The sequence below is a fragment of the Gobius niger genome (assembly GCF_951799975.1).
Source record: "Gobius niger genome assembly, chromosome: 3".
Taxonomy (NCBI): Eukaryota; Metazoa; Chordata; class Actinopteri; order Gobiiformes; family Gobiidae; genus Gobius; species Gobius niger.
In genome coordinates this window covers 22,622,409-22,646,583 of record NC_136854.1, presented here as the reverse complement: position 1 = coordinate 22,646,583, position 24,175 = coordinate 22,622,409, and the positions used below count along the sequence as shown (strand labels likewise).

Here is a 24,175-nt window from a genome sequence, read left to right as displayed (position 1 = left end):
TAACTCATGCTAGCCATGGGAATGTTTGTTTAAAAATAAGCTCTAAATGATCTTGCTTTGGTCAAATATCAAGCAGACAATGTTCAGTCAGCCAACTGACCAACCAACCGACCGACCAACCGACCGACCGACCGACCGACCAACCAACCAACCAAGTTCCTTAAGTTATTTTTTTTGTTACTGTTTAGTGTTCAAGCCTAACGGGGAGATGGTTCAGTCTCGATTGAAAGAGCACTGGCCACATATCTTGGTTTTGTTATTTTCATGTGTAATTCTGTGATGGTACTGAAATGTTGACACCCAGTGAAGGAATTGCATCATCATTAAGTTTTATTACTTTCCTTGGTTTGTTCCCATATTCCAAAATTCCCTAAAATTATTTTGAAGGGTTAATGTCAACCACCGCTCTCCTAAACATGAATTAAAATAAATAAAATCAGTTTATGCACCGTGTTCATATCTGTATTTCTTCTGTGGTGATGAATCACTGGCAAAGTTCCTATTTATTGGACAACAACATCTTGATTTGAAGCAGTTGAAAATCAGGAAAAGAAAAAAGATAAATGATAGACGACTACATTTTAATTGCAATCATAACCTACATGCACACTTCCTATTACTATAATGAACAAATATGCCTGCAATACTCATCTGATCATGTTTTCATGTGCATGTGTTAACACATTTGCAGTTCACAGACCACAACAGTTTCCATCCACTTGTAAAACTCAACCACCACCACTTCAGTCTCATCATCTGGATACACTCAACTTCATCACAACTATCACTGAATTGACTCATAACTTCAGATCAAAACAGCACCGACCAAAAGGTGACTTCCTGTTTCGATCTAGCACGCCAAAATAAAAGCACACAGCTCTTCTCATTGATTAGTTCAGCAGGTACGTGCAACATAAGAATATAATTAAATACACACATTCTATGTGTTTTGCCTGTTAATAGTTAAGCAGAAAGAAAGTTGAACTAATTAACTGCTGAACTAATGAAGATGGTGCTTTTATATTGGTGTGCTGGATCGAAACAGGAAGTCCCTTCTTGGGCGGCGTTATGATTTGTTTTGCACAAAGTCACTCACTCTTAAGAATAATGAACAATATTCCCCAAACCAGTGCGCTTTGTGTGAATGTGCAGCAAAAATAAAGTAATGTTTGAATAAATCCAAAATACTAATAATACAACAATGCCAACAGCAGCATTAATTTGGGAATAAGGCCGCAAATGTTAAGTTATTTTTATGCTAAAATACCCATGTAGTCGAAATACAAATGTAAAAAATATATAAATTAGTGATAAAAAATAATGTCTTAATGTTTTGAAACAAATGTCAGCAAAAATGTGCCACTTTAGAGCATGGATTGACTCATTGATTGTTCATCTTCAGCTGAGTCAACTTAAAAACTCGTGTGTCAAAATGTTGCTTTTGGCTGGAGAGTAAATGAGAACAGACACAATACAACTGTTTTTGTTTAATTGTTATACAATTATACAATTACAATGTGCAAACAAAAGGAAATGGTGGAGAGAAAGAGAGAGAGTCCGTCATCTTGCTTTGTTACTGTGTTTTTGTGTCCTTGGTTGAAAACACAACTTGTGTCGTATAAATTGAATCTGCAAACTGATAAAATAAATATGAACTTTTAGTTATTTTTCCCCCACATTATCATTTCATATATCACAATCTTGTCAGCATTTTGCCCTAATAATTGTATCAGTTACCTGACATGCTGTAGTCTGAAGTCCTTGTCTTAGGTGGAAATCTGTTGAAAAACACAACGTAATATTAATAATGATAAAATATTAAGTAAGGATTCCCATTATCTTAATTATTAAAAGCTATATATATATATATATATATATATATATATATATATATATATATATATATATATATATATATATATATATAATTCCACAAAGAAAGAAAGAAATAATTTGTGACTGTCAGCGTACCTTTATTGGAACAGAAGTGATAGAGCAGAATGAGGCAGATGTTACAACAGAGAAGAGCCGCAGGTGGCATTAACCACACTGACCATGGCACTGTCTTCACAGCATTTTGACCGTCATGTTCATCAGTACTCTCTGCAAAACAGGCCCATGAGACACATTTAGTAATGTTTTTTTTATGACTATTTTGAGTTTGTCATTGCTTGCATGACGGCCCCAGTGAAGCATAAAAACTGGACTGACTTATTTAGATTAAAATATATATATATATATATATATATATATATATATATATATATATATATATATATATATATATAGACTTTTTACACTTCAAACTTGCATTTAAATTATGTAAGATGAAGCTCTATGCTGCTTAAAGCGTACGTACTTACTTGTTAGTATTCTTGCTGTGGCATTTCCAAAGTTGTACATGAATTTTTGGTCAATTTTCTCAACCTCCACAACTTCTGTAGTCTCAGTTCCACAGAAGTACAGGCCTTCATCAGATTCTGTGATATTAGTGATATGCAGGTTATAACATTTAGACTTGGTGTTCTTCAATAACTTAAATCGAGGAAATGACTTAGCATCATTTGCGCTCCTAAATTTCAGAACAAGCGTTGGCTGGTTCTGTTGAGAGATGTGGTACCACACAGTGTAGACTCCTGTAGGACACGCAGAGTCACAGACCACTGTGATGTTGTCTCCGGGTTTAACTCTCACATCCAAAATAGAAGCAGAGACCAAAGGGCAAAAAACAGCAAAACCTGGAGGAAAATGTAAAATTCTTTACAACACAGAAAACAATTTCAATACCAGCACAGGAGGAAAATGAAATTTACCCGATATAACAAAGAGAGCACATAATTGTTCCTCCATGTCTCGTACGGTCTTCAGACAAAGCCACGCCACACTCACTGATTACCATATCATGTGTGGTCAGGTTATTTTTGTGTAACTTCTCTAACGTGCTGTGGACAAGGGCGGGGCAACAAGCCCCCTGGTCTGCACTATGCTCGTATGTTAAGTTAGCAGAGGGTTTCCCTGTGAAAATAGGCAGGTGGGTCTGGCTACAAAAATGAGCAAAGTCAGAAGTAGTACAACATTTATATCTCTTTATTTTACAATTATTAAAATAGGTTATTTCTTTAAAATGTATTTTTCACGCACCCACACTCCAGAAAGTAAACATGGACTAGTTTAACAGAAATAAGAATAGAATAATAAACAAAACTGCAAATAAACCCAAACCAAAGTCAAAGCAACAAAATAAGATAAATCCACATTCACAGCCTAAAGTGCTTGGTTTCTAAGTGCTAATGTTTACGTGGAAAAGTGCATTGCTATGTTAAGGGGCAGGGCTATGGTTAATCTCTAAGGCAACTTTGATTCGGCGACCCGTCAGTAACCCACCCAGTAACCGACAAACTTAACTTACTTGTTGTGGATTTTCTTACTTAATAAAGCTTAAGAGAAGTTTGTCTAGTCAACATGTGAATTTATTACGCATGCGGAGATTCTGCGCTCAGAAGGATCTGTGTGCAAATCTGCGGAGCAAGGTTTCGTAGCTGGTTTTATACACATACATGAAAGGCGGTACAACAGAACAAAGACATGGTGATACATTTGGAGATGTAAATGCAAGCGGTCAAGGAGCGCTTTGCATGGGAATGCAATCGGGCTGGCAGAGGAGACCATTGTCATGTGAAGTGGGCCATGTGCGCCTATTGTCTTTCTAGGTGCGAAACGACCCTGCCCAGGATCTTGACCAGACCCAGGATCTGGATCTTTTGTCGGAAGGAGCTGGGTCGTCCTGGCCTATTGTCTGTCTGGGGTACGGGAAGAAGAACCGGTCTAACCACACAGCAGGGAGCCAGGCCGAATGGCGCCGGTTTGGTTACTAGCTTAACTCTAACTAAACTTACCACAACACTCCTCCATCTTGATGATTACAAAACTCAGTTTTGAAGAAATCACATTCAGTTAAGCATCAGAGACATTGAAATCACACCACCTTCAAACTTGTGTTCGGGAGAAACATTGTTGTCATTAGAGTCGAATTTAAGCATGACATTTAGACACAAAGTAAAACAGGAGTTGTTGATGGGCAAAATGCCGTCACCCAAACCCCCTATTTAGGGTACAGACTCTTCAATAAGGGCGTTTAACGCAAGCCACGTCGTGAGTCACAGAGTTTTGAATAAAACGATGAATCCGGACAGCAGGAGTCAGTGTCAGCCTTTTCCGTCCTAGGCATATGCGGGAGTTCAGCAGTCTTTCCTGTGCAAGGCAAATGTTCATGGCTTGTTCTCAGGGGCGCCGCTCTCTCTGAGCGCGTGCAGAGCATCGGTGGTCCTGGCGAGGTCTGGTTTTTTGGGGTGACGAGACTCTCTTTGGGGCCTTCCCCACACTCGTTTGGGCCAAGTCTCGGGGGTCAGAGATATGGCCTTGGGCAGGAGAGTGGGACACGTGGGAGTCGGGGCGTTGTGTTCTTCTCGGGGGTGTCTCTTGTTGTTGTTGTTGTTGTTGTTAACCCCGCCCTTCCCAGCCAAATCACTACAGGCCCATAGCACTGACCTCAAGTGCCTGGAAAAACTCATTCTCCAGTCCATTCTTCCAGCGGTCAGATCCCAGCTGGACCCCTACCAGTTCGCGTATCGTGCCAGGCGGGGCACGGAGGATGCGGTGGCATGTCTCCTCCACCCCCTCTTGCGGCATCTGGAATCACCCGGTACGTTCGCATCCATCCTCTTCATCGACTTTAGCTCAGCATTCAACACGATCCAACGCCATCTGATGATTAAGAAGCTTCAACTCCTCAGCCTGTCTCCACTCTTCATCCGCTGGATCCATTGCTTCCTCAGCAATAGACCACAGGCCGTCAGAATAGACTCGGTCACATCATCCACTCTTCTCACCAACACCGGAGCCCCCCAGGGCTGCGTGCTCAGCCCCTTTCTCTACACTCTTTACACAAATGACTGTTTAAGCCCCCTACCAACCACTACTTACTTCAAATACTCAGATGACACTGCCATCCTCGCACTACTCACAGATAGTAACTCAGTTACTGCCTACCATCGATCAGTCAATCACTTCACTCAGTGGTGCTCGGAGAATTTCCTTGAGCTCAACGTGGAGAAAACCAAGGAGATGCTTATATACACAGGCTCACCCGCCCTGGACCTGGCCCCCACCATCATTCATAATCAGACTGTTGAAAGAGTAAATCATTTTAAATACCTTGGACTCACTCTGGACAATATGCTTACCTTTGATCAACATGTTACAGACATTCACAAACGGTCCCAACAAAAACTCTATATCATCCGCAAACTCCGCGCTCTATGTGTTTCCCCACACCTCCTGCTCCTCCTGTACAATAGCATCATCCAACCCATCCTGCTCTACTGTTCCCCCTGCTTCTTCAACATGCTCACCATCAAAAACAAGAAAAAAATCACCAAGGTCACACAAACAGTCTCCAAAATTGTTAATCTCCCCATCACAGACCCCTCTGTCATCAATAAGAAAGCAGTCACACGCCTCGCACGTACTATAGCCATGGACTCCGATCACCCTCTCCACACTCACTTCGTCCTGCTGCCATCAGGCCGTAGGTACAGGACTCCGCGGTGGGAGCGGGTACGCTTCAGGAAAAGTTTTATCCCCTCCGCCATAGCCGCATTGAACGACCTGTAATTCCCGCCCCCCCCCGTATATTCTCTTTTGCGTAGTGTGCTGTTACTGTCTTTGGCTTGTCTTCTGTGTCTTTTGTGTGTGTCTCTGTGACGGCTGTGAAAACAAATTTCCCCCTGTGGGACAATAAAGGTCTATCTATCTATCTATCTTGTTGTTGTTGGCCGGTTCCAGCGTCGGAGGTCGCACAACAGCCCACCCCTTCAGCGTCGGGAGCCGCGGTTTTGCCTGCTCCGTCCCCACCATCGGTGTCAGCGTTCTGGGGTCATCTGTGGCAGCATCCCCTAGCAGTGGTTGGCGTGGATCCATGTCGTCCCCTCGGCGCTTCCCTCCTGCACGGCTCTCCGTGGTCACTCTGCGCCCATGGGCCTTGGCATGGGCCTTCATTCATTCTGTGAGGCAGATGTGACAGATGAGTGATCGCTTCTGTGACAAGTGTGAATGTGTTACCCGCTGGTACGGTTTCCTCCGTGTGTCCCCCGCGTGAGCCGCTGCCTTGCCATTTCTCCCCGTCTAGTCAGTCAGCCTCGTAGCGCTCTCCGTGATTAAACGAGTGGGGGCCGTTTAGTGGGCCTCCATAGCGGGGTTGTTGTTGTTGCCACTGTGGCTCTCGGGTCTGATTTTGCTGCCACTGGTGGTGGCTCTTCTGATTTCGCTTCCACTGGGGCTGGTTGTGTTGCTCGCGGCTGTTTTGAGTCTCTTGGCTTTTCGGCGGGTTGCGGCAGTTTCTTGCTCTATGTCCGCGTTTCCCACAGTTCCAGCATTCTATCACCCTCGTCCCGTTGTTGTTCTCCCAAATCTGTTTGTCCTTGTTGGAATTGTTTTGGGGGTTTTGGGGTGTGCGGGCCTGAGCCGATAGCATTGTGGCCTGACTTTGAGCTGCCTCCAGACAGAAAACTGCATGTTTAGCGTGCATTAGTAGATCCTTTATCTGGGGTCCATCGGCAAACGCAACATAAGAGTTGCGTACCTTTGCCGCTACCTCCGGGAGCAGTCCTTCGACAAATCTGGAGCAGAAATATCCGTTGTACACAGGATTGTCTTTCTCCTCTCCTGCTGTAGTAATCTTCGAGGGTACGCCAGAGTTCTCATTAAACACAGCGAGCAAGCGGCTATAATACTCCTCAACTTTTTCGCCTGTCTCCTGCTTACATTTGGCCAGGATACTGAGGTCGTATTTACGGGGAAAAACGACCGCAAGCCCGTCACACATTTTCTTCATAGCGGTCATGTACGGTACAGATTCTGATTCAATGATGTCCTTGGCCCGTAGTGATGGGTCGGGCAAATAAGGCTTGAATTTCTGAAAGTCCGCAGGTGATATCTTATAAACAAGAACCCGGGCGCACTCCGCTCCTGAGGGCTTGTATTCGCGGCAAAAGGCGAGCAGATCTTCGCTGAATTTGGAACAGTTTGTCTCTGGCCTCGTAGACAGCAGTTGTGAGGCGGAAAAGAACTCGCTCGGACCCCAAGGTCTGAAAACCAACTCCGGTCCTTCGCGTCCCACCATCTCTATCATTGGAAAAGTGGCAACGAAATGTTTTCTCGGCTCCGGGTCGTGCCTTAACTGCGTTTTTCTGCTCCATTGTGCTTCCGCCACGTCTTCTTCTGCTGGCGATGTGGTACCCACTTCCTGCGGGTTTTCAGCTGGCACCGTTGGGGCTGGAGGGTGCTCCCGCTGTGAGGGCTGGATGGGCTGGTGCTGCTCGGGTTGATGGCGCTGCGGTGGGGGTAGAAGGCAGGGGGGCACGAAGGAAAGCGACGACAAATATGGGTACAAAGAGGCAGAAGGGACAACAGTAGTGTGTTCGTGGTTTAACCCAACGTTTTGTTTGGGCGCGTATTTAGCATGGAGCTCAGCTCCCTCCGCAAAAGGGTTAGTAGGGGAAAAGGAACGGTATGGTGGAGGTTTACCACGGGGTTTCGTGTCTGTGAGCGCCTGGATGTTCTCTACCTCTGCAGAAGGTAGAGGAGCTATCATTTTAGTGGTTTTCTTGCGGTCTCGTTCTGTAGCCAAATCTTCCCACATAGCAAGACAAGTCTGATGTTTAAGCATGGCTCTGACATCCTCTGCGGTGATTTTCTTACACCCCAGTATTCTTTCTCTCTCTTCTTCTAATTTTTCACGCAACACGCGTAATTGATTTAACGACATTGAGCCACCTTCCGGAAAACCAAACGACGCCGACCATATTGGCAAGCATTCCCGAGCTTTACCTCCAAAGCGTTTTTCCATTGCCATTGTTATAGGCGACGGTTGGGTTCCCTTGAATGTAGCATCTGTAGATTGACTTTTCCCCATTTTCCCTTTTAAAGGTAACGTTTGGGTCTATCCCGCTTAGCCTTTTACCTGTTCTTCCCCACTTTCGGGCGTTCGGATCCCCCCCTGTTAGTTTATAACCAGAACAGGCGCGCGTTTTTGGATCGGAACGGGCGGCTGAGACACAAAGAGATCAGGCTTGCTTTTTAAAGCAATTACTAACGCGCAGCCGACAGATTAAGTCTCACACACTCTACACAAGCAAATAAACATCCGAAAGCAAAACATAAATAAATAAAGAAAACAAAAAAAACAAAAAGGCTGTGTACACTTCAGCGCTGCCCTGGGCTTACACAGTTGAAAAGACAACAAAACTCACCACAAACAGGTTCTTTGAAAGTCCCGTGTCGCTCAAAAAATATTTCCCCGCGCGAGGCGAGCGGTGCCCTCCTTCGTCTCGTGAAAATTGCTACTGTGAGGTATGGAGGCTGGTTTGAGTAATAATTCCAGGTCGGCCAAACGCACACGATCGTCTCCACGCTGGAAAAAAAAAAAATTGAGCTAGGACGTGCCAACAACGCCAAATATTGTTGTGGATTTTCTTACTTAATAAAGCTTAAGAGAAGTTTGTCTAGTCAACATGTGAATTTATTACGCATGCGGAGATTGTGCGCTCAGAAGGATCTGTGTGCAAATCCGCGGAGCAAGGTTTCGTAGCTGGTTTTATACACATACATGAAAGGCGGTACAACAGAACAAAGACATGGTGATACATTTGGAGATGTAAATGCAAGCGGTCAAGGAGCGCTTTGCATGGGAATGCAATCGGGCTGGCAGAGGAGACCATTGTCATGTGAAGTGGGCCATGTGCGCCTATTGTCTTTCTAGGTGCGAAACGACCCTGCCCAGGATCTTGACCAGACCCAAGATCTGGATCTTTTGTCGGAAGGAGCTGGGTCGTCCTGGCCTATTGTCTGTCTGGGGTACGGGAAGAAGAACCGGTCTAACCACACAGCAGGGAGCCAGGCCGAATGCCGCCGGTTTGGTTACTAGCTTAACTCTAACTAAACTTACCACAACACACTCTAAAAAACCGGAGAGCACAAATCTGAGAGCATAAATTGGGCAACAGAGGCCAACTGTTGAATCAACCATATGCATGTTAGTTCCACCGTGCGTTAGGAAGCAAAAACAAAACAAATCTGAACCGCATTTACCTTGCATACACCAGACTATGGCCAAACCGGGGCTTCTGGCGCCTTTACAGGAGAGGCCAGTACCCGTAAACTCCTAAAACACCCGGGCCAGAAGTCCATTGTATTAGCGACAGTATTGATGTGCCTAAAACGCACCAAAAGCGAGCTACTTACATGCGCCACTCGAACCCACGGCCTCGAGACTGAATGCTGCACGGCGTCCACAGCTTTAATGCATTACTAATCAGGGCAAGCGGAAGTGAAACGCACCTTGGATGGTGCGTTCACTGCAGCACCCCAGTTGGACAAACGACTGCCCCATACATTTACCCACAGTGACCCGGTCACATCCCCCCCCCGCCAACTGAATTGGTGGCCCACTGTGACGGAGTCGCCGTCAGCTAACGCGGGGAGGCCACGACGCTAGCACACCTGTATACACGCACACACACGCACACTCACCCAGACCAAGTTTCCCTTACCGTGTAGACGGTTTACCGCTGTCCTCTGGGTATTTCTCAGCCACCACAGCCGCCATGGGTGCACACTTGGCCGCTGCTCAATCCTTTTCCCATCCATAGATTATTCCAAGTTACAAACATTTCTCCAGTATACAGCACACGCGCACACCCTCACACAGCCAACCCGAGTGAAGGCGTCTTCCGCATTATGTTGCGTGATACGCAGGGCGCATCCGGGTGACGTCACGGGGCATCACGTGACTTTCCGTTTTTCGTAGGACGTTATTATATTTTTCTTGTTTGGGGTATTTTGAGCTGTTAGTATACAGATTATTGTCTTTAGTTATTTTAGGGATTTTTCAAAATTAATTACTTTGTGTTTTGGTTTCTGTATGTAGAGAAACCGTGGGTTTTCTCTGTTAATTGTTTTGTGGGAGGGGCTTCATACTATATAAGGGGGGCCTTCAGCACCCCAAGGGCAGTGTGTGTGTGCATGAAGGGGAGCTGGGTACAACGCAGGTACCAGCTCCAGGAAAACTGAAAAGGCGGACTGAAAAACTGTACATATTGTATAGCACTGCACATGGAACTGGCGTAACCCCGCAACACCCACCGATTAAATATTAGGACCAAGGTCGAAAAATGGCTGTGGCCAAGCTGCTGGCACCCTGGATCAGAGGAGAGACAGCTGCCCCACGATCGTTGCTCCTGGCCGATCATGGGAGGTGATGTGGGTTTGAGTGTTTACCCGCAGTCTTTCGGGCAGAAACTTGCGCGGAACTGTCCCATCACCCTGAGGGGTCCGCAGCACTCGCAGAGGAGAGGGAGCATGAGCTACCCCAGGTGGCTGAGGCTCCACGGGGGTGGATGGATTGCTGTTAGCCTCCCTTAACACCAACCAGGTGTTCTCATCCTCATCGCTGATCTCCTCGGGTACACTCGGAAGCCAAACCTCAATATCTGTGGGGGCCAGAGCAAGCTTCAAAGAGGTGCGATGCACTTGGCGAACCTGGTGAAGTCTATCAACCGGGGCGATGGAATATCCTTCCTCTTCTGGGCTGCCAGTTCCATTCGGTCCTTGGCTACTTCCATAGCCATCCTAAGCCTCCGACGATGTTCTGCCACCTATTCACACACACGGCCAGCTGTAGGTTCGGGGAGATGGCCGAGCAGGAAATCAACAGGTAGGTTGGGCACCTGGCCGAACAGGAGGAAGTGTGGAGACTCCCCTGTAGACTGATGTGTCGTGGCGTTGTAATAGAAGACAAGCTGAGGGAGGTGCTCTGGCCAGTTGCGCTTCTCCTCTGGAGGAAGGGAACGCAGCAGATTGTGCATAGTCCTATTGAAGCGCTCGCACTGGCCATTTCCCTGGGGGTGATAGGGCGTAGTATGACTTTTCTGGACCCCGTACAGCTCGCATAATTGTTGCACCAAGACGCTCTCAAAGTTCCTCCCCTGATCGGAGTGTATGCGGCCCGGCACCCCAAACCGATAGAACCACTCCTGGACCAGAACTCGAGCCACAGTGGACGCTTTCTGATCTCGAGTCGGAACTGCTTACGTGAATTTGGAAAAGACGTCCGTCATCACCATCACCAGCTCTCGTCCATCATGGGCAGGCTCCAAGAAGGTGAAGTCAATGGCCAGCACCTGGTTTGGTTTTGCAGAGAGTAGGTGGCCCATGGGTGCCCGGACTTTTGGTTGGGTGCTCTTTGAAACTGCACAACGCTCACACTGCTGACACCAGTCCTTCACATCTTTGTCCACCTCTGGCCAGAAACACCTCTGCTTCACCACTTCGGTCGTCCGCTCTATCACCTGGTGCCCATGGTTTTGGTGAAGCTCCCGCAACACCTCCGCCCTTAGACTCTCAGGGAGAAGAAGCTACAGTACCTCCTCTCCGCCATCAGGCCTCCAGATCCGGCGGTACAGGACACCCTCCCTTTGCACGATCCGGTCCCATTGCCTCACCAACCCACGAGCAGCAACATCCAGCTTCTCCTTCTCAGCCCGACTTGGCACCCTCTGCTGCTGCCAGAACTCCATGAAGGCGGCAATGGCGGGGTCCGCTCTTTGAAGCAATTCGAGGTCAGCTGACGTGCGAGATGACATGACTGCAATGGACTGAATGACAACTGGAGATGGCCCAGGAACGTTGCCATGGAGCTCTTCGGGCAACACTGTACCAGGAAGGAACTGTTCCAACTGCAACTGGCCCCCATCGGTAGTCTGCCTTGAAAGAGCGTCAGCATTTTTGTTAACACACCCTGGACGATACCTGACCGTGTAGTCAAAGGCTGAAAGTTCAGCCACCCAGCGCTGCTCTGTTGCCCCCAGCCTGGCAGTGTCCAGATGACTCAATGGGTTGTTGTCAGTCCACACAAGGCACTGATGCCCCCAGAGGTAGTCCTTAAACTTCTCCGCCATTCCCCACTTCATGGCCAGCATTTCGAGTTTCATGGAGCTGTTGTTCTTTTCTGCAGCATGGAGACTCCGACTGGCGTATGCGACTGGCCTCACCCGAACCTCCTGCTCCTGCGACAACACGGCTCCGAGTCCACAGTGGCTTGCGTCAACTTCTAAAATAAAAGGCAAAGAAAAGTTAGCAAAAGCTAGTGTGGGGGCACTCACAAGGTGGTCTTTCAACTCATGAAAGCTCTGCTCACAGTCCTCCGTCCAGGCACTTTCCAGTGGCGACCCCCGTCCTCGCCGACCAGTGGACCCAGCGACCTCTGCCACCAGCCGATGAAGGGGGCCAGCGAGTTTGGAGAAGCCCTCCACAAACCTCCTCTAGTAGCTTGCGAAGCCGAGGAAAGACCGCAGCGCCGCGACATTGGTGGGGCGGGGCCAGTTGGACACAGCAGAGACTTTCCCTGGATCGGTGGATACCCCCTCTGCGGAGATGAGATGACCCAGGTACGACACTTGAGTTTTGAAAAAATCACACTTTTCCAGCTTAACTTTGAGTCCTTCCAGGTGCAGCCTGCTTTACACCGTCTCCAAGCGCTTAAGGTGCTCGTCCACACTGGAAGAAAACACGACAATATCATCCAAGTACAACAAAAGGGATTGTCCATGCTGTGCCCCGAACATTCTCTCCATCAACCGCTGAAAAGTCCCAGGGGCGTTGCACAGTCCAAACGGCATCCTGTTAAACTCAAAGAGGCCGAAAGGGGTGCAGAATGCGGTCTTGGACTTATCACCTTCAGCCATTGGAACCTGGTTGTAACCGCATGCTAGGTCCATTGTTGTGAACCATTTGGCCCCTGATAATGAATCCAAGGACTCTTCAATCCTGGGCAGCGGGAAAGCGTCCTTCCTTGTCCTTTTGTTCAGCTGCCGGTAATCGACACAGAGGCGCAGGCTTCCGTCTTTCTTTCTGACCAGGACAATAGGTGACGGATAGGGGCTACTGCTCTCTCTTATTATCTGGGATGCCAGCAGCTGGTTAATGTGTGACTTCACAGCCTCATATTCGGACGGAGGGATGCGCCTATATCGCGGCCGCACCGGAGCCTCATCCAACAACGGTATACTATGTGTCAGCAGTTGTGTGCAGCCAAGATCACCCTCAAACGCAGAAAACACCGACGCAGAAAACACTGCCGCACTTAGCATGGAGAGGTCAAATGAACGTATTTTCTCTTTAACCGAACCCGACTCTGCGGTGTGGGACCGAACCGCTGCAACAACTTTGTCCTGTGCACATGGGACTTCCTGAAAGCCCGGGGGCAGACTAACAACCTCCACTGAGGACAAAAGGCCAAGGGCGCAACGTGATTTCAACGTGACTGTAGATACACCCGCATTAACCACAGGAACATATGCTGTGCCTCTTATCACAGTAACCAACGAAGGCGATACTAGCAGGCCCTCAGGTAAACCAGCCATCGCACGCAAGGGCTCAATTAACGCAGAGCCTGTTGACGCAAAATAGCGGAACAAGTAGCAGGGACAAACTTTGTACAACCAGCAGGGACCGCCACCGCTCTACCCTGGAGTTTTGCTACACTGGTCTGGTTGGGGCCATTCTGCTGCTCCCCATGATGGCATAATTGGAGGACAGGTAGCCAGGAGGAGGGAGGCCCTAACACAGGCTGGAGATCAAACAACTCCGGACCATGTTGAGCAAACAACTGCTGATAGTAAGCTCTAATGACATTCATGCCAATTATACCAGGCACTTGGGGCGAACCAACCTACCCAGGGGGGTTTTTAGCAACTAAGATCCCTCTCCTAGGGATGACTCTCCCGCCCACCTCAATGTCTGGCACAAGATACTGTTGTGGATTTTCTTACTTAATAAAGCTTAAGAGAAGTTTGTCTAGTCAACATGTGGATTTATTACGCATGCGGAGATTGTGCGCTCAGACGGATCTGTGTGCAAATCTGCGGAGCAAGGTTTCGTAGCTGGTTATATACACACATACATGAAAGGCGGTACAACAGAACAAAGACATGGTGGTACATTTGGAGATGTAAATGCAAACGGCCAAGAGGCGCTTTGCCTGGGAGGAGACCATTGTCATGTGAAGTGGGCCATGTGCGCCTAGTGTCTTTCTAGGTGCGAAACGGCCCTGCCCAGGATCTTGACCAGACCCAGGATCTGGATCTTTTGTGGGGAAGGTGTTGGGTCGTCTTGGCCTATTGTCTGTCTGGGATACGGGAAGGAGAACCGGTCTAACCACACAGCAGGGAGCCAGGCCGAATGGCGCCGGTTTGGTTACTAGCTTAACTCTAACTAAACTTACCACCACACTCCTCTCTCTTGATGATTCCAAAACCTAGTTTTGGTATACATCACATTAGTCCCGTTTGGTTAAGTGAACCTGGCATTGGTCCCGAGCAAAACAGGAGTTGTTGATGGGCATGAAATGCCGTCACCCAAGCCTCCTATTTTGCGGGGTGGTTGTCAACGGCTGATCAGTGTGATAAAAACTCCCTCCACACTGCAAGTGAACAGCAGGGGATACACGTATGTCAAAAAGGGTAGACAGAGTAAGGATATACATGAAAAAGACATTGTGGCAGAATTATACAAAGTCGTCGTCAGAATCGCTGATATAATCAGCGTCGGGATTGAGTGGGCTAGCTGCTGGGTCCGTCCCAGGGCCAGTGCATTGGACGGCCATGAAGTGAGTCGACATAATTTTGCTAATGGACCGGAACACCAAAGGTAGTACACATGAGAGTAAAATCGAAACAGTCAGCAGGGCCAAACCAAGATTAATGAGTACACTTCGCCAGGACGATAGGAACCAGTCCAGGCCGTGAGGGGTGTCTGTGACATTGTCCATTTGCATGGCGTCCCGGAGTTTGGTCAGATTGGCTATGCCCTGTTGGATGAGGCCTCCGTCCTCATCGTTGGCGGGAATGTAGGTACAGCAGGATGACCCAATGATCGTGCATACACCCCCAACAGACGCGGTCAGGTGGTCCAGAACCAACCGGTTCTGAAGGGCAACGGCACGTAGGTTGCGAAGTTCAGCTCTCTGTGACTCAAGTATGGCCAAGTCTCGGGGGTCAGAGATATGGCCTTGGGCAGGAGAGTGGGACACGTGGGAGTCGGGGCGTTGTGTTCTTCTCGGGGGTGTCTCTCGTTGTTGTTGTTGTTGTTGTTGGCCGGTTCCAGCGTCGGAGGTCGCACAACAGCCCACCCCTTCAGCGTCGGGAGCCGCGGTTGTGCCTGCTCCGTCCCCACCATCGGTGTCAGCGTTCTGGGGTCATCTGTGGCAGCATCACCTAGCAGTGGTTGGCGTGGATCCATGTCGTCCCCTCGGCGCTTCCCTCTCACGGCTCTCCGTGGTCACTCTGCGCCCATGGGCCTTGGCATGGGCCTTCATTCATTCTGTGAGGCAGATCTTGTGACAAGACAATTTACTTTCTGACAGCATTAAAAGATCTTCTTATTCAACCAACACCCAATATCCCCCCTTTTGACACGTATTATGTGTCAGAGCGTTCTCCACCTGCTATAGAACAAGAAGTTGTTAGTTTCAGGTTTGTTAGTGGTTAGTGGTTATTATATACGAAGCCCGGCCTGTTGGAAGAAAAGAATTTTGTTATCGTGTTCATATTACAGGTCGCATCTACGCCTGTAATCAGTGCCAGAGATGCATGACAGACATACGCACACAGCAGTCAACAAAGACACAAAACACAACACAGAAGTCGCTTGCGCAGAAAGTCGTTAGGTCAGGTCAACAAAAAAAATAAAATCAAGTTTTGTGTGATGAGGCCTTCATCATGTTTTTTCAACCCACGGAATCTGTTGGAAAATTTTTATCTCCTTTGGGCTGGATTTTCACCTTGTTTGCACAGAATTTGGTGAGCGCTCTTATTTTGAAAGCCTGATTGTCTTTCTTGTAGGGATGCATCCATGTACTTCATCATGGGGAACTTAAAAATAAAGAGAAAAATCAGAAATAAAACAACCCCAAAGTACACAAAAAGGTAAACTCAAAAGCATCAGAAGCTAGCTGATATCATTATAAAGAACCACCATAGTAAACATACTCAATATGTAGCCTATCTTCACTACACTGAAGCCATGCGTGTTCAAGTTCTAAGATAGTCTGGGAGCAACCGGGCAGAGCAGCGTAAGTCTTCCCCCGTGGGTGACTTCTAATTCTTGTACGGGCTTTACTCTATCCACTGTCGTGGCTAACAAATTAGCAATCATGGGATTTGGTGTCAATTTCCAGTGGAAGTCAAATGTTGGGACCGGTGCCTCTGTGTGCATCCCGGTCAAAACACGTTAGTGGCGACGTAAATTGCTCTTTGGTTGTTTCACCCGACGCTGCGAGTGTGAATGTAAAGCGCTCACTCATTTTAGGAGAGACAGAAAGGCTGTCATTTTAAGCACAGAATTAGTTGCACCAGAATCAACTATAAATGTAACTTTTTTCACAGCTGATTGTTAGCGTGTATTCCGGAGTTTTAGCATGAATTTTCTTCCAAAAACGTGTATGTGTCAATTGCAATTGGTTCAAACTTACGTGACAGATGAGTGATCGCTTCTGTGACGAGTGTGAATGTGTTACCGGGTGATGAGCCGCTCGTACGCTTTCCTCCGTGTGTCCCCCGGGTGTGCCACTGCCTTGCCATCTCTCCCCTTTTAGTTAGCCTCATAGCACTCTCCGTGAATAAATGTGTAGGGCCCATCCTGTGGGCCTCCATAGCGGGGTTGTTGTTGTTGCCACTGTGGCGTATCATACTGCTGCTGGTGTGGCTCACGGGTCTGATTTTGCTGCCACTGGGGCTGGTTGTACTGCTCGCGGCTGTTTTGGGTCTGTTGGCTTTTCGGCGGGTTGCGGCAGTTTCTTGCTCTGTGTCCGCGTCTTCCACAGTTCCAGCATTCTATCGCCCTCGTCCCGTTGTTGTTCTCCCAAATCTTTTCGTCCTTGTTGGAATTATCGTTGGGGTTTTGGGGTGTGCGGGCCTGAGCCGATAGCATTGTGGCCTGACTGTGAGCTGCCTCCAGACAAAAAACTGCATGTTTAGCGTGCATTAGTAGATCCTTTATCTGGGGTCCATCGGCAAACGCAATGTAAGAGTCGCGCACCTTTACCGCTACCTTCGGGAGCAGTCCTTCGATAAATCTGGAGCACAAATATCCGTTGTACACAGGATTGTCTTTCTCCTCTCCTGCTGTAGTGATCTTCGGGGGTACGCCAGAGTTCTCATTAAACACAGCGAGCAAGCGGCTATAATACTCCTCAACTTTTTCGCCCGTCTCCTGTTTGCATTTAGCCAAAACGCTGAGGTCGTATTTACGGGGAAAAACGACCGCTAGCCCGTCACACATTTTCTTCATAGCGGTCATGTACGGTCCAGATTCTGATTCAATGATGTCCTTGGCCCGTAGTGATGGGTCGGGCAAATAAGGCTTGAATTTCTGAAAGTCCGCAGGTGATATCTTATAAACAAGAACCCGGGCGCACTCCGCTCCTGAGGGCTTGTATTCGCGGCAAAAGGCGAGGAGATCTTCGCTGAATTTGGAACAGTTTGTCTCTGGCCTCGTAGACAGCAGTTGTGAGGCGGATAAGAACTCGCTCGGACCCCAAGGTCTGAAAACCAACTCCGGTCCTTCGCGTCCCACCATCTCTATCATTGGAAAAGTGGCAACGAAATGTTTTGTCGGCTCCGGGTCGTGCCTCAACTGCGTTTTTCTGCTCCATTGTGCTTCCGCCACGTCTTCTTCTGCTGGCGATGCGGTACCCACTTCCTGCGGGTTGTCAGCTGGCACCGTTGGGGCTGGAGGGTGCTGCCGCTGTGAGGGCTGGATGGGCTGGTGCTGCTCGGGGTGATGGCGCTGCGGTAACGGCGGGGGTAAAAGGCAGGGGGCAGCCTCACACGGCGGTGGCACGAAGGAAAGCGACGACAAATCTGGGTACAAGGAGGCAGAAGGGACAACAGTAGTGTGTTCGTGGTTTAACCCAACATTTTGTTTGGGCGCGTATTTGGCATGGAGCTCAGCTCCCTCCGCAAAAGGGTTAGTAGGGGAAAAGGAACGATATGGTGGAGGTTTACCACGGGGTTTCGTGTCTGTGAGCGCCTGGATGTTCTCTACCTCTGCAGAAGGTAGAGGAGCTATCATTTTAGTGGTTTTCTTGCGGTCTCGTTCTGTAGCCAAATCTTCCCACATAGCAAGACAAGTCTGATGTTTAAGCATGGCTCTGACATCTTCTGCGGTGATTTTCTTACACCCCAGTATTCTTTCTCTCTCTTCTTCTAATTTTTCACGCAACACGCGTAATTGATTTAACGACATTGAGCCACCTTCCGGAAAACCAAACGACGCCGACCATATTGGCAAGCATTCCAGAGCTTTAACTCCAAAGCGTTTTTCCATTGCCATTGTTATAGGCGACGGTTGGGTTCCCCTGAATGTAGCATCTGTAGATTGACTTTTCCCCATTTTCCCTTTTAAAGGTAACGTTTGGGTCTGTCCCGCTTAGACTTTTACCTGTTCTTCCCCACTTTGGGGCGTTCGGATCCCCCCCTGCTAGTTTATAACCAGAACAGGCGCGCGTTTTTGGATCGGAACGGGCGGCTGAGACACAAAGAGATCAGGCTTGCTTTTCAAAGCAATTACTAACGCGCAGCCGACAGATTAAGTCTCACACACTCTACACAAGCAAATAAACATCCGAAAGCAAAACATAAATAAATAAAGAAAACAAAAAAAAAACATAACAAAAAAAAGGCTGTGTACACTTCAGCGCTGCCCTGGGCTTTACACAGTTGAAAAGACAAAAAAAACTCACCACAAACAGGTTCTTTGAAAGTCCCGTGTCGCTCAAAAAATATTTCCCCGCGCGAGGCGATTGGTGCCCTCCTTCGTCTCGTGAAAATTGCTACTGTGAGGTATGGAGGCTGGTTTGAGTAATAATTCCAGGTCGGCCAAACGCACACGATCGTCTCCACGCCGGAAAAAAAAATTGAGCTAGGACGTGCCAACAACGCCAAATATTGTTGTGGATTTTCTTACTTAATAAAGCTTAAGAGAAGTTTGTCTAGTCAACATGTGGATTTATTACGCATGCGGAGATTGTGCGCTCAGACGGATCTGTGTGCAAATCTGCGGAGCAAGGTTTCGTAGCTGGTTATATACACACATACATGAAAGGCGGTACAACAGAACAAAGACATGGTGGTACATTTGGAGATGTAAATGCAAACGGCCAAGAGGCGCTTTGCCTGGGAGGAGACCATTGTCATGTGAAGTGGGCCATGTGCGCCTAGTGTCTTTCTAGGTGCGAAACGGCCCTGCCCAGGATCTTGACCAGACCCAGGATCTGGATCTTTTGTGGGGAAGGTGTTGGGTCGTCTTGGCCTATTGTCTGTCTGGGATACGGGAAGGAGAACCGGTCTAACCACACAGCAGGGAGCCAGGCCGAATGGCGCCGGTTTGGTTACTAGCTTAACTCTAACTAAACTTACCACCACAATACCCAAGATAAGGAATGGCTAAACCATTAGCCGCCTGCAATTCCAACCAATGACATGCCTTAAGTTTATCTTGAAAATGCTCCTTAAAAGGTCCTATATCATGCAAAATTTTGGATTTTGGACTTTTTGGAGCTTTTAGCCATGTTGTTATGCTATTTCCTTATCAAAAACACCCCCAGAGTGGTTTGTGGCTTCATTCACGCAGCTCTCAGTAATCCTCCTGAATCCTGCTCTCTGAGCAGCTGCTCCTCCCTCTCCTGGTGAACGGCTGATTGTTCAGTTGTGTCGTAACAGCGGAACGGAAGTGCTCGACGTCTGTAATGTAATGTCTTAATTCTAGGCTTACGGCCTGATTTTAATTTGTAAAACAGCGTTTTCATTATTTCTGTCGTAAGAGAGAAACAAAGAGAAAGAAAAAAGAAAAAAAAAGAATTAAAAAAAGAAAAAAGGATGTGCCCGAGGTGCAGATCAGTCAGTTTTAGTAAAGTTTTAGTAATCTGATCCAACTGCTCTTCTTGTTTTTGTATTATGGACGACAAGGTGGCTAGTTGTGAAACGGTGCTAGGGGGAAACTCAACTAGAGGTGGTAAACTAGCGTCTTGAGCAGCACAGAATGTCGGCCCATAGCTACTTTTATTTGTGACACCAACCCCACCTTCATGTTGCCATCTGATTGCTTCGGCTCTGACATCCAACATGCTACAAAATGGATTATTACGAATGTGTCTCTTTAGTTCCCTGCGTAGATCAGAGTTGTTAACATTTTGTGCAAATTGATCACGAAGCATAACAGAAACATTAGTTAAGCGATAAGGTGCATTAGCCTCGACTTTCCCCATCAAGCAAGACAATGCATGAGAATATTCCTGCAAGCTTTCCCCGTCTAACTGCCGACGTGAAAAGAGCTCCTCCTGTAGAGACACATACGGCCTTTGACATCCAAATAGTTCCTTTAAAATGGCAAAGATTTGATCTGAATCGTCCCGTTCTGCTGCCGGCCTATACCTAATCTCGTCCCTCGCTTCCCCGTCGAGATGATCAAACACGAAGGCAGCCTTGTCCTCTGGCCCCACATGCCTGACCCGCATGCTGGCCTTTACCTCCTCCAACCACTCCTCGACCCCAATACCGTGTGTTCCTCTGAAGACTGGACATTTGCGCTCCCTTAGCTCAGTGGGATTGGCCCTCAACGGTTACGTAGTGTTTCTCCAACCAGCCACGTCCCACGGTGCGCCACCTGCAGCCCAACCTATGCTCTCAATTGAAAAAAAAAAAAGTTGCTCTCCAAAAAAATAAAATAAACCCGGTACTACCCCCAACTGCCTCTATTTCTGTTTTGCTCACCAGATCCTGCCGACAACGCCAAGAAAAAGGTGTAACCTCTCTAACGTGCTGTGGACAAGGGCGGGGCAACGAGCCCCCTGGTCTGCACTATGCTCGTATGTTAAGTTAGCAGAGGGTTTCCCTGTGAAAATAGGCAGGTGGGTCTGGCTACAAAAATGAGCAAAGTCAGAAGTAGTACAAAGTTTATATCTCTTTATTTTACAATTATTACAATAGGTTATTTCTTTAAAATGTATTTTTCACACACCCACACTCCAGAAAGTAAACATGGACTAGTTTAACAGAAATAAGAATAGAATAATAAACAAAACTGCAAATAAACCCAAACCAAAGTCAAAGCAACAAAATAAGATAAATCCACATTCACTGCCTAAAGTGCTTGGTTTCTAAGTGCTAATGTTTACGTGGAAAAGTGCATTGCTATGTTTAGGGGCAGGGCTATGGTTAATCTCTAAGGCAACTATGTTTGGGCGACCCGTCAGTAACCCACCCAGTAACCGACAAACTTCACTTACTTACAAAAAACTGGAGAGCACAAATCTGAGAGCGTAAATTGGGCAACAGAGGCCAACTGTTGAATCAACCATATGCATGTTAGTTCCACCGTGCGTTAGGAAGCAAAAACAAAACAAATCTGAACCGCATCTACCTTGCATACACCAGACTATGGCCAAACCGGGCCTTCTGGCGCCTTTACAGGAGAGGCCAGTACCCGTAAACTCCTAAAACACCCGGGCCAGAAGTACATTGTATTAGCGACAGTATTGATGTGCATTAATATGCCTAAAACGCACCAAAAGCGAGCTACTTACATGCGCCACTCGAACCCACGGCCCCGAGACTGAATGCTGCACGGCGTCCACAGCTTTAAAGCATTACTAATCAGGGCAAGCGGAAGTGAACACGCACCTTGGATGGTGCGTTCACTGCAGCACCCCAGTTGGACAAACGACTGCCCCATACATTTACCCACAGTGACCCGGTCACATTTGTAAACCATGCAAAGATGTGATTGGCTACCTGAATGGAACATTTAGACCTGTGGCGGTTAATGACACGCCTATGGTTTCAAATTGCTACACTACAGAAAGAAAAGGTTTACTATAAGTAGTAAAATACAGTATAAAGTACTGTATACGTTATTTCAGAAACGTTTATTCCACGAAATTAGGTTTACTTTTAATTTCACTCATGCCAACTTTAGTAATGTGTGCCGATAACATTTCTAGTATTGAGTTTAGAAATGAACCAAAATAAGCTCCAAATGATCTCTCTTTGGTCAAATATCAAGCAGACACAGTTCAGCCAACCAACCAACCAACCAACCAACCAACCAGTACAGTAACATATTGACTTGAAGCAGTGGAAAATTAGGAAGAGAAAATAAAAATAAATGATAAAAGACCACATTTCAATTGCAATCATAACCTAGCTCTGCACACAGCCTATTACTGTAATGTTGAACAAATATGTCGTAATAATGCAATACTTTGACCAGGTTTTCATGTGCATGCGTTAACACATTTGCAGATCACAGACCACAACAGTTTCCATCCACTTGTAAAACACAAACACCGCCATTTCAGTCTCATCATCTGGATACACTCAACTTTATCACAACTATCACCAAATTGACTCATCACTTCATATCAAGACAGCACCGATCAACAGGTGACTTCCTGTTTCGATCTAGCACGCCAAAATAAAAGCACACAGCTCTTCTCATTGATTAGTTCAGCAGGTACGTGCAAAATTATAAGAAGAATATAATTAAATACACACAGTCTATGTGTTTTGTCTGTTAATAGTTAAGCAGAAAGAAAGTTGAACTAATTAACTGCTGAACTAATGAATAAGATGGTGCGTTTATATTGGTGTGCTGGATTGAAACAGGAAGTCCCTTCTTGGGCGGCGTTGTTATGGTTTGTTTTGCACAAAGTCATTCTCTCTTAAAGAGGGGGTATTATGCTTTTTTCAGCCACATAGCACCATACTACAATGATGACGTAACCTTCTGTTGGTCTGTCAATGCAGTAAATTAGAATAACTGCCTCGTATAAAATTGCTCTTTCAAAATGGCGGTAGCAAATGACTTGAAATAGGCCCCTGTCTCTTTAAGAACCTCTGACCCTTTCCGACACGCCCCCTCCACACGCTGTCTGTGGCATCACAACAACAACACTGCGCTCGTTGTCTCAACAGTATTGAAACTACGATCGGTGCATTTTAATTTTTATTGTTGGAAAGGAGCTACTGTTTATCACTTTGTGAACAATGGCCACACAGGATATTATTTGGAGACGAACCTTCCACACCGGACGCTTGGAAGGGGCTCTTGCCTGAAAAATAACTGCTGTTTGGAGGCTCTCTCTTTGCATCTGCCATGCCCTATGGATCTCTAACTATACCCCCATGGACGACACCAGGATCTGCAGGAGCCCATACGATTCAAAAGACGGACATTATCTGTGCAGGTGGACAATGTTTTTTCGAGGTTACCCGTTAGCTTGTTATAATCGACTACAGCTCATTGTTGATGAAAAGTCTGTAATAAACCACAAATGTGTAAAGCCAGGCTCATTGTGTGATCATCGTAAAGGCTGCTTCGAGTAGTTGCCTGCTTTATTGACGTTATTTGTGCATAATATGCTGCCTGTTTTCAATGAATGTTGTGAAGGTGAAGGTTGTTAGCTTGTCGCGGCTAATAGTGCCTTAGCTCCGGGAGAAAACCACTCGGCTACGACTCACTGTAGATGAAATGTGAGCAATAAACTACACAATCAACAAGCCAGGCTCCGTGTGTCATCATCATAAAGGCTGCTTCAAGCAGTTGCCTGTTTTAGTGACGTTTTCAATGCATAATATGCTGCTTGTATTCAGTGAATTTTACCGTTAGCTTATCGCGGCTAGCTTGTTAGCTCCGGGAGAAAACCACTCGGCTACGACTCACTATAGATGAAATGTGAGCAACAAACTACGAAATTAACAAGCCCGGCTCAGTGTGTGATCATCATAAAGGCTGCTCCAAGCAGTTGCCTGTTTTAGTGACGTTTTCAATGCATAATATGCTGCTTGTATTCAGTGAATTTTCCCGTTAGCTTGTTGCGGCTAGCTTGTTAGCTCCGGGAGAAAACCACTCGGCTATGACCCATTGTAGATGAAATGTGAGCAATAAACTACGAAATCAACAAGCCTGGCTCCGTGTGTGATCATTGTTAAAGAGGGGGTATTATGCTTTTTTCAGCCACATAGCACCAGTCTATAGCACACTACAATGATGACGAAACCTT

At 47.0% G+C, this 24,175-nt stretch overlaps 1 long non-coding RNA gene across 1 annotated transcript; it reads right to left on the bottom strand.

Annotated features, from left to right (window-relative positions):
• Positions 1–1,517: 1,517 nt before the first annotated feature.
• On the bottom strand, positions 1,518–2,097 carry LOC306961540. The gene is made up of 3 exons (XR_013792780.1): positions 1,972–2,097; positions 1,738–1,778; positions 1,518–1,636 (listed from the first exon to the last, which is right to left on the bottom strand). It is a non-coding gene; the product is annotated as an uncharacterized lncRNA (long non-coding RNA).
• Positions 2,098–24,175: the final 22,078 nt, after the last annotated feature.